The sequence below is a fragment of the Sminthopsis crassicaudata genome, chromosome 5 (genome assembly GCF_048593235.1).
Source record: "Sminthopsis crassicaudata isolate SCR6 chromosome 5, ASM4859323v1, whole genome shotgun sequence".
NCBI classification, from domain to species: domain Eukaryota; kingdom Metazoa; phylum Chordata; class Mammalia; order Dasyuromorphia; family Dasyuridae; genus Sminthopsis; species Sminthopsis crassicaudata.
The window spans coordinates 112,078,934-112,089,218 of NC_133621.1; positions in this window are offsets into that span (position 1 = coordinate 112,078,934).

Sequence of the window (10,285 nt, forward strand, 5' to 3'; positions counted from 1 at the left end):
TGCAAAAATATCCCACCAGACCCCACTAGATACCACTTTTAGGAGCCCAGCTTAGCACTAGGTAAGGTGCCAGACCTCTATAACTTTTGAGTTCTAGATTCTCTGGCATTCTCTCCATCCCATCCCCTTCCACCATTATGAAGGTACATGTGAAGTTATATAAAAGTCATGTTGCAAAAGAAAACATAGATCTCTTCCCCCCTCAAAAAAAAAAAAAAAGCTTCTCAAGAAAAATAAAGTTAAAAAAATTATGCTTCAGTCTGTATTCAGACTGTATTCAGTTCTTTCTCTGGATAGCCCCAGCCATCCCCCATCTCACCCTTTCTGGGCAGAGTTTCCCTTAGGCCTCAGGGCAACCTTAGTACACTAGATAAATAGCTAGGGCCTACAATCACCAGCACAAAGAACTTGAGACAGTACTCCTTCTAACTGAGGAGCAGAGCTAAATTCAAAAAAAAGGAAAGGGGGGGGGAGGCAAAAAACAAAAGAAAATGAAAATAGAAAGTTATTGCGGTGACAAGGAAGACTGAGACTCAAACTCAAAAGAGAACAATATCAAAACAAATGGGCAGAATTCCAAGAAAAATGGGAAGTAGTCTCCAAACCAGAAAGTACTCATGGAAAAAAGGAGCTTAAAAACTATAAAAGAGGTAGAAGAAAAAAATGTGAAGAGAAATGAGAGTAGTACAAAAGAATTATGAAAAAATTGGAGTACTGCTTAAAAAGTAGAAAAGTGGTCAAGTGGGAGAGGATATACAAAAATCCGCTGAAGGAAACATTTCCTTAAAGTACAATTGGTAGCTCAGAGGAATAAACATATCTACTCAATATGGGTATAGAAATCTATCTTGCCATGCAGGAAAGTAGAAGAGAAAGGCAGTATGCCAAAAGAGGAACAGGATAGACAGAGGACATAATGAAGGAGGAAATGATCAGACACTTTTGAGGAGAATCAGGGTAAAAGGAGAGAGAATAGAATAAATGGAGGAAATATAGTTAGCAATAATATTTGGGAAAAGAATTTTGAAGCAAGTTTCTTTGATGAAGGACTCATTTCTCAAGTGTATAGGGAACTGTCAGTTTTACTTTTTAAAAAAACTATTCTTCAATTGATAAATGATCAAAAGATATGAATTATGCCCAAAGGGCTATAAATAAGGCACACCTTTTGAACTAATAACTACTAATAACAATACATGAATCCAAAAAGAGATTAAAAAAAAAAGTAAAAGGACCTATATGTACAAAAATATTTATAACAGCTCTTTCTTAGGGCAAAGTATTGGATTTTGAGGAAATGCCTATCAATTGAGGAATGGCTGAATAAATTGTGGTATGAGATTATGATGGAAATTATTGTGCTACGGAAAATGATGAGCAGGATACTCTCAGAAAAACCTGTAAAGTCCTCCATGAGCTCAAGCAAAGTGAAATGTACTGTGTAATAGCAATGTTGTGGTATGACCAGCTGTGAATGACTTTGTTATTCTTAGCAATGCAATCATTTGCAACTACTCTGAAGGACTTATGATGAAAAATGCTATCCATATCCAGAGAAAGAACTGAATACAGTCTGAATACAGACTGAAGCATAATCTTTTTAACTTTATTTTTCTTGAGAGGTTTTTTGGTTTGGTTTTGGTTTTTTTGAGGGGGGAAGAGATCTATATTTTCTTTTGCAACATGACTTTTATATAACTTCACATGTACCTTCATAATGGTGGAAGGGGATGGGATGGAGAGAACGCCAGAGAATCTAGAACTCAAAAGTTATAAAAACAAATACAAAAAAATTGTTTTACATGTAACTGGAGAAAACAAAAATATTAATTTTTTTATATCTTTAAAAAAAGAATATAATTAGCCAAATGGAAAAGAGTATAAAAGCTACTTGAGGAAAATAGCATCTTAAAGTTAGACTTGGGCAAGTGGAAGCTGTGAGATATCTTGGTATCTTTTGAAATACTAAGAAGCAATCGAATTCAAAAGAATGAAAAAAAATCAAAGAAAATTGTAATACCTCACGGGAAAAACAACTGTCTTAGAAAATAGATTCAGGAAAGACAATCAGAATCACTAATTGAAGCCATAATCAAAATATTATTAAGGAAAACTGCTCTGATGTCCTGGAACCAGAAGGGAAAATAGGCATTGAAAGAATTCACAGATCACCTCAGGAAAGAGATCCTCAAATAAAAACTCCAAGGAACATTATAGCCAAATTTCAAAACTATCAAGTCAAGGAAAAAGCTTTGACTACTCATGACCAGAAGGAAACAATTCAAATATCGAGGAGCCATAATAAATATTACACAAATCTTGGCAGCTGCAGCATTCAAAGATCAAAGGTAGTGAAACATGATATTCCAAAAGGGAATGGAGATAGGACTACAACCAAAAATCAGTTACCTGGAAAAATTAAGCATAATTCATCAAGATGGAAAAAAATGGTCCCTCAATAAATAGGATTTCAAGCTTTCATTTCAAGAAGATTTCAAGAAGACCAGAATCAAATTTAAAAAAAAAAAAATTACTTATAATATCAAGACCCAAGAGTAGCATAGACAGGTAAAAAGGGAAAAATAAATAACATAAGGGATTCAACAGAGCTAAACTATTTGTTTCCCTTCATGGGAAGATGATACTTGTAATTCTTAAAAATTATATCACCATAGTGCAACTAGCACAGAGCCTACAGATATAAGGTGAATTTGAGGAAATGACATGGAAAAAAATTTTAAGAGATCAGAATGAAGGGAGAAGTAGAGGGCATAAACTATTTTACATGAAGAAGTGTGTAAGATCTATTATAGTGAAGGGGAAGATGAGAGAATAGATTTTATTTTTAAACTGTTTAAACCTTATTCTCATTGGTTTAAAAAGGTATTGGCTTAAAAAGGAAATAATATACACAGTCAATTGAATGTAGAAATTTATCTTATCTAACAAGAGAAGTGAGAGGGATGAAGATTAAGTAAAGGTGGGTCCAGGGACTGAAAGAAGGAAGGACAGAAAGAAAACACTGATAAGGAAGGAAAGGATGAAAGAAGAGAGGACAAAGAGAAGAAGAATAGGATGAAGAGGAACATACAAGTAATAACTATCACTGTGAATGGGATTAACTCTCCCCCCCAAAAAAAAAGTAGATAGTAGAATAGATCAAAAACCAGAATCCTGCTATGTGTTTATAAAAAGCATATCTGAAGCAAAGACACATACTAAGTAAAGATAAGGGGCTGGAGCAGAATATATTATGCATCCGCTGAAGTGAAAAAGAAAAGCAAGAGGAGCAATTCTGATCTCAGACAATATAAAAACAAAAGTAAACTGAATTGAAAGAAATAAATACAAAGAGATAAAATCTTGCTAAAAGGTACCAAAGACGACAAGGCAATATCAATACTGAACATATGTGCATCAAGTGGTTTGTCATCCAGATTCTTCAAGGATGGCCACCCCTATCAAATTAGAAGAACAAGGAATACTCTGCTCTGTCAGATTTATGGAGGGAGAAAGATTTCATAACCAAACAAGATAAAGAGCATTATGAAATGCAAAGTAGATGCTTTTGATTATATTAAAAAGGTTTTGTACAAACAAAACCAATGCAACCAAGACTAGAAGGAAAGCAGAAGCTGGGAAACAATCTTTATAGTAGGTGTCTTTGACAAAGGCCTCATTTCTCAAATATATTCCACACTAAGGAAGATAATTCCTTAAAAATAGAATTGAGCAAATAGAGGCTAACAACTATGAGAAATCAAGATACAATAAAGCAAAACCAAAAAAAAAAGAAAAATATAAGATATCTCATTGGAAAACAACTGACCTAGAAAATAGATCCAGAAAAGATAACTTTAAAAGTATTGGTCTATCTAAAAGTCATAAAAAAAGAACCTGAACATCATCTTTCAAGAAATTATCAGGGAAACCTGTACTGATATTCTACAACCAGAGGGTAAAATAGAAATTGAAAGAATCCATTGATCACCTCCTGAAATCCAAAATGAAAACTAACAGGAATATTATAGCCAAATTCTAGAACTCCCAAGCCAAGGAAAATATATTGTAAGCATTCCAGAAAGCAACGATTCAATTATAGGTGGAACCACAGTCAGGCTTCAACATTAAAGAACTCTGGAGGGCTTGGAATATGACATTCTGGAGAGAAATGGACTACAATTAAAGAATCACCTACTCAGTAAAATTGAGTATTATACTTTAGAAGAAAATTTGGTCATTCAGTGAAACAGAGGATTTTTCAAGCATTCATAATGAAAAGATCAGAGCTGAATGGAAAATTTGATGTTCAAATATGGATTCTGGAGAAGCATAAGGAGAGATAATCAGGAAAGTGATATCAAGAGACTTAATAAGGTTTATCTATTTACATTCCTACATGTATTGTTCAGAGAAATAAATGCAAAGTAAGATAACTCTTGAGATACCACTGCACACCTCTCACACCACTGTGAATGGATCCAACCATTCTGCAGAGCAATCTGGAACTATACTCAAAAAGCTATCAAACTGTGCATACCCTTTGATCCAGCAATGTTTCTACGGGGCTTATATCCCAAAGACATCTTAGAGGGAAAGGGATCCACATGTGCAAAAATATTTATGGCAGCCCTTTTTGTAGTGGCAAGAAACCTGAAACTGAGTGGATGCCCATCAGTTGGAAAATGGCTGAATAAGTTGTTATTTGAATATGATAGAATATTATTATTTTATAAGAAATGATCAGCAGGATGATTTCAGAGACTCCTGGAAAGTCATACATGAACTAATCCTAAGTGAAATGAGCAGAACCAGATCATTGTACATGGCAACAAGATTATATGAAGATCAATTCTAATGGACATGGTTCTTTTCAACAATGAGATGATTCAGGCCAGTTCCAATAGACTTGTGATAGAGAGAGCCATCTACACCCATAGAGAGGACTGTGGGAACTGAGGATGGATCATAACATAGTATTTTTACTCTTTTTGTTTCGTTTGTTTGCATTTTGTTTTCTTTCTCTCTCTCTCTCTCTTTTTTTTTTTTTTTTTTTTTTTTTTTTTTTTTTTTTTTTTACTTTTTCATCTGATTTTTCTTGTGCAGCAAGGTAATTGTATAAATACATATACCTATTTTGGATTTAACTTGTATTTTGACCTAACATATATTGGATTACATGCCCACTAGGGAAAGGGAGTAGGGAGAACTGGGGGGAAAGAAATTAGAACATAAGATTTTTCAAGGGTCAATGTTGAAAAATTATCCTTTCATATGTTTTAAAAATAAAAAACTTCCATTAAAAAATTATGAAATTAAGGGGTAAGAGAGAAATATACTGGGAAAAAGGGGAAAGAAGAGTGGAATAGTGCAAATTATCTGCCATACAAAGAAGCAAGAAAAAGAGAAAATAAATGGGAGGGAAATAATAATAATAATAATTTTATAAATATATATATATATATATATATATACACACACACACACACACACACACATACTCAATAGGTGTATAGAAATCTATCTTACTCTGTTTATGTAAAAATAGTAATTGTAAAAGAATGAAAGGAGAGAGAAAATAAATGGGAGGGGGGAAATATAGTTAGTAATAGTAATTGTAAAAGAATTTTGAAGCAAGTTTCTCTGATAAGGCCTTATTTCTCAAACATATATAGAAATGAGTCATATATATATATACATATATATGTATATGTATATGATCAAAAGATATGATCTATGCCCAAAGGGCTATAAATTCATGCATATCCTTTGGCCTAACAATATCACTAGTAGGCATAAATATCAATAGAGATATAGGGGGAAAAATTAAGGAATGTGACCTATATATTCATAACAACTCTCAGGGCAAAAAAATTGGAAATTGAGTGCATGCCTCTTATTTGGGGAATGGCTCAATAAACTGTGGTATATGGTTGTGATGGAATATTATTGTTCTATGGGAAATGATGAGCAGGATGCTCTTAGAAAAAAAAATATGGAAAATCCTGATTAACTCAAGTAAAATGAAATGTTTTGTATACAAAGTAATAACAACGTTCTGGGATGACCAGCTGTAAATGACTTTGCTATTCTCAGTAGTATAATCATCTATGACAACTCTGAAGGATTTATAATGAAAAATTCTATCCATATCCAGAAAAGGAACTGATTGTGTCTGAATACAGATTGAAGCATTCTCTTTATCTTTCTTTTTAACTCAATTTTTCTTGAAGGTTTTTACTTTCATTAGGGTAGGAAATTCGTTTTCTTTCACAACTTGACTTTTATGGAAATGTTTTATATAACTTCACATCTGATTTCTTAACTGTAGGTGGGGATAAAGAGAGAACCTAGAACTCAAAAATTTTAAAAACAAATGTAAAAAAAAGTGTTTAGAATAACTGGGAAAAAAGATTAAATACATAAAAAAGTTTGTAAAGAAAATAAATAAAAGGCTGAAAGAAAAACAATAAAAGAAAAAGGCTGGGTACAGGCCTAGTTACTAAGCAGATAGACTAATAGTAAAAGAAAGAAAAATGTATATAAACAACAACCACAAAAGACAGATCATAACACATTGAACTATTTTGCTTTGAAGGGAAATAAATGACAAAATCTCCCAATAGGAAAAAAAGTTTCTGTAGACCCCAGAGACTCTGGAACAATAAAAATTAATTTCAAAATAGTTTTTAACTTAGAAAACTTTAAAAAGATATTAGTTTAGAATCATTTGTTAATTGCCTACTATGTACCAGTCACTGCATTAAGCACTAGGGGATACAAAGAAATGCAAAAGACACTCCCTGATTTTAAGAAACAGTCTAGTGGGAGAGACAATTTATGCATAAATAATAAATTGGAGGTAATCACCAGAAGGAAGGCACTAGTATTAAGGGGAATCAAGAAAGGCTTTTGTAGAAGGTGAGCTTTTAGCTGGGATTTGAAGGAAACTAAGAAGAAACAATAAGAAGGGAGAGCCTACTAGGCAGGAGGGATATGAAGAATTTCATTTGAGAAAAGACCCACTTAAGAAGATCAGTATCACTAAAAAGCAGAGTACATGGTGGAGAGTAAGATATAAAAAGATTGGAATATTAGGAGGGATCCAAATTATATTAGAAGAGAAATTCAGTTGGAAGTTAGAGGTCTCAAACAGAATTTCAGAAAAAAAAAAAAAAAAGGCAGAGTGGAGAACTTTGAACAAATTATAAAATACAGTTAGCACTCAAATTGGTAAGGGGTAAGGAGATCTGAAGACTGAATCATCTGGTCTGTAAAGTGGTAAGTGATCATAATAAGGGCCAGAGATAGGATTAAACCTCCCATCTTGGATTACAAAGTGAATCTCATCACTATATGCTTCCCTCTTCATTGTCATATCCAGGAGTGAGAGACCGTTAGAGGGAACCACCAAAAACAAAACAAAAAATAAGGTAAATAGATATATACATATATAAAAGAATGCTTAGTAAGGAAGATAGTTAGCATATGTAAAGACAATTCCAGAAGTAGAATAGAAGATAAAATTTGGGTCTCTAGAAGTTCTAATGAAGGAAAAAGAATGAAAAAGCAGTAAGTAAAGGTAAAACCAATGCATGGGAGAATAAACTATCTAATGAAGGAATTCATCCCCAGAATAAACTATATAATGAAGGAATATAGAATGAAAACAAGACCAAAAAAAATGGTAATTTCTTAGAGGAGAAAAATAAAAGAATGTGATTTAATCTTAACAAGTTGGAAGGGAACAGAAAAATTATGAACCATATGCTTATCTGAATTGGGAAAGAGAAGGGCCAAAGTAGGGGTGAAAGAAACATTTTAGAATGCTTTTTAAAGGAGAAATTAATATTTTAAGTAAATTTAAGTAATTTAAAATATCAGGAAAATTTAAATTAAAAAAATGAAAAAACCAGGATGAAGAGCCTATGAAACTAGAGTAGGATCAAAGTAATATAAGCAAAACTAACCAAAAGTATATAAAAAAAAAAAAAAAAACTTAACAAAGGAATGGATAAAAATTAATACAAAAGAAGTAAGTGAAAAACACAAACCTAACAATCACTTTAAATACAAATGGATTGAGCAATACAATAAAAAAGAGGGTAGCTAAGAAACCAAAATCTACCAATTTTTTGCATACAAAAAAAAGAGACTTTAAAATGAATCTCAAACAGTATTTAATATTTAATATAATTTCTTTTTTAAAAAACAGGTTGCATTCATGCTCTTCTAAGCAAAAATAAAAAAATTGCAATGTTGAGAAAGATAAAAAAAAAATATACTATGCCTAAAGTTAGTCTTCAAGATGAAATAGTATCAAAATTGAGCACATACACTAATTCACAGGACATCTGAATTCATAAAGGAATATTAATTGAATTACTAAAATACATAAATGGTAATAATAACTATAGGGAACTTTAATGTTCTCCTATTAGGGCTATATAAACCTAACAAAGATACAGGGAAAAGAAAATATAAACTATACAAAATGTTAGAACTGTTAGATTTGGAAAACATAGATTCTTCTAAATGGAAATATAAAGACTATGTATATTATTCAGCATTATGTGATACATTTTAAAAATAGACAATGTGATTGAAAGTTAAAGTAAACAGATGTAAAAAAGGGTCAAAGTATTTTATACAGTATCTATAAGCCATAATAAAATAAATATAATAGTTCACACAGGGAATAGAAGCAAAAAATAAGACCCAAACAGTGACTTAATAATGACATTCTGTATAATGAGTGGAACAGAGAAAAAACCCAAAGAAGCAATTAGCACTTATGTTATAAGAATAATGATCAGTTCTTTAACATTTTCAGTGATACAGCTAAAACATTACTTAGGGAAACATACATTTAGAAATTAAGACAAGAGAAAGAACTAATGAGCTGGACTTACAATTTTTAAAAGGAGGGAAACATCAAATTAACAAGGTAAAAATTCAGAGGAGGAAATAAAAGTTAAAAATAAAACAAACACTATAGAAATGATAAAAATTAAATTCTAGTTCTTCAAAAAAGTAATAGTTAATAAACCTTTGATTTATTAGAGAAAAGAGAAGAAAATCAAATTACTAAAATAAAAATTAAGATGAATTTACCAAAAATGGAAGAAATAAAAATTAGCATCAGAATTTACTATTCATAATTAAATACTAGCAACCTGAAACTTAAAATAAGTGAATGATTGTCTATTTAAAATATGCATTACTTTAAGACAAAATGAAATAGAGCTTATCCTTTCTTGCTTAACCATATCTCATCATGGTCTCAATAAAAAAAAAAAAATACTTTATCAAAAACTTCAGTAAAATCTAGGTAAAGTATATCCACATTATGTCTGTCATCTACTAGTTGGGTAGTCATGTAAACAAATAGAAATTCGTCAAGCAGGACCCCCTTGCTAATAAAACCATGTAGACTCTGTAATATCTTTCCTTTCAAGAAATTCACTAATACTGACCCACGTTTCTGTTGGAAAAAAAATTCCCAAAAATGAGTAAATACATTGAGACAATGAATATTTGCAGTTAAGTAGTAAAATATCTTTTTTTAAAAGCTCACCCAAATCAGTATTACCAGATATACCAAAAACAAAAGTCAGGATGGAATAATAGAAAGAGAATTCTCATTTTAAAATAACTAAATAATTCATAAAATTTTCTGTGAATTAATCTACAAAGATATATTCAAGACTTCTATAAATAAAGTTACAAAGCAGTCTCAACAGAGAACAAGAAAGACAAATAATAGAAGGGATATTCTTTGCTCATACTTAGTCTGTAGCTATATAATAAAAATGATGCTGCTACCTGAATTGATTTACATACTTAATGCCATGTCAATCAGCTACCAAAAAGTTTCTTTATAGAGTTTTATAAAATAATAATAAAATTCATTTGAAGGAATAAGAGATCCAGAATATTCAGGGAAATAATAAGAAAAAGTAGGAATGAAGCACTCTCAGAACTCAAACTGTATTAAAAATCAATAATCATCAGAACTATTTGTCATTGGTTAAAAAAATAGAAAAATGGATCAATAGAATAGACCAGATGAGCAATAACCAAAACAATACCCTTCTTGCCCCCAGTTTTCCTGCAATGCTTTACCATGGTCATCTTCCTTCCATATCTCCCTACCATGGGTATACACTACTCAGTTTTGAAATTCTTGTCCTGATGCCTTCTGGTCCCTGACTATGTCTCACTACAACCATCTTCCTGCCATGAGCATGGGTATTCTATTGTCATCACTACACCGTCACCCACC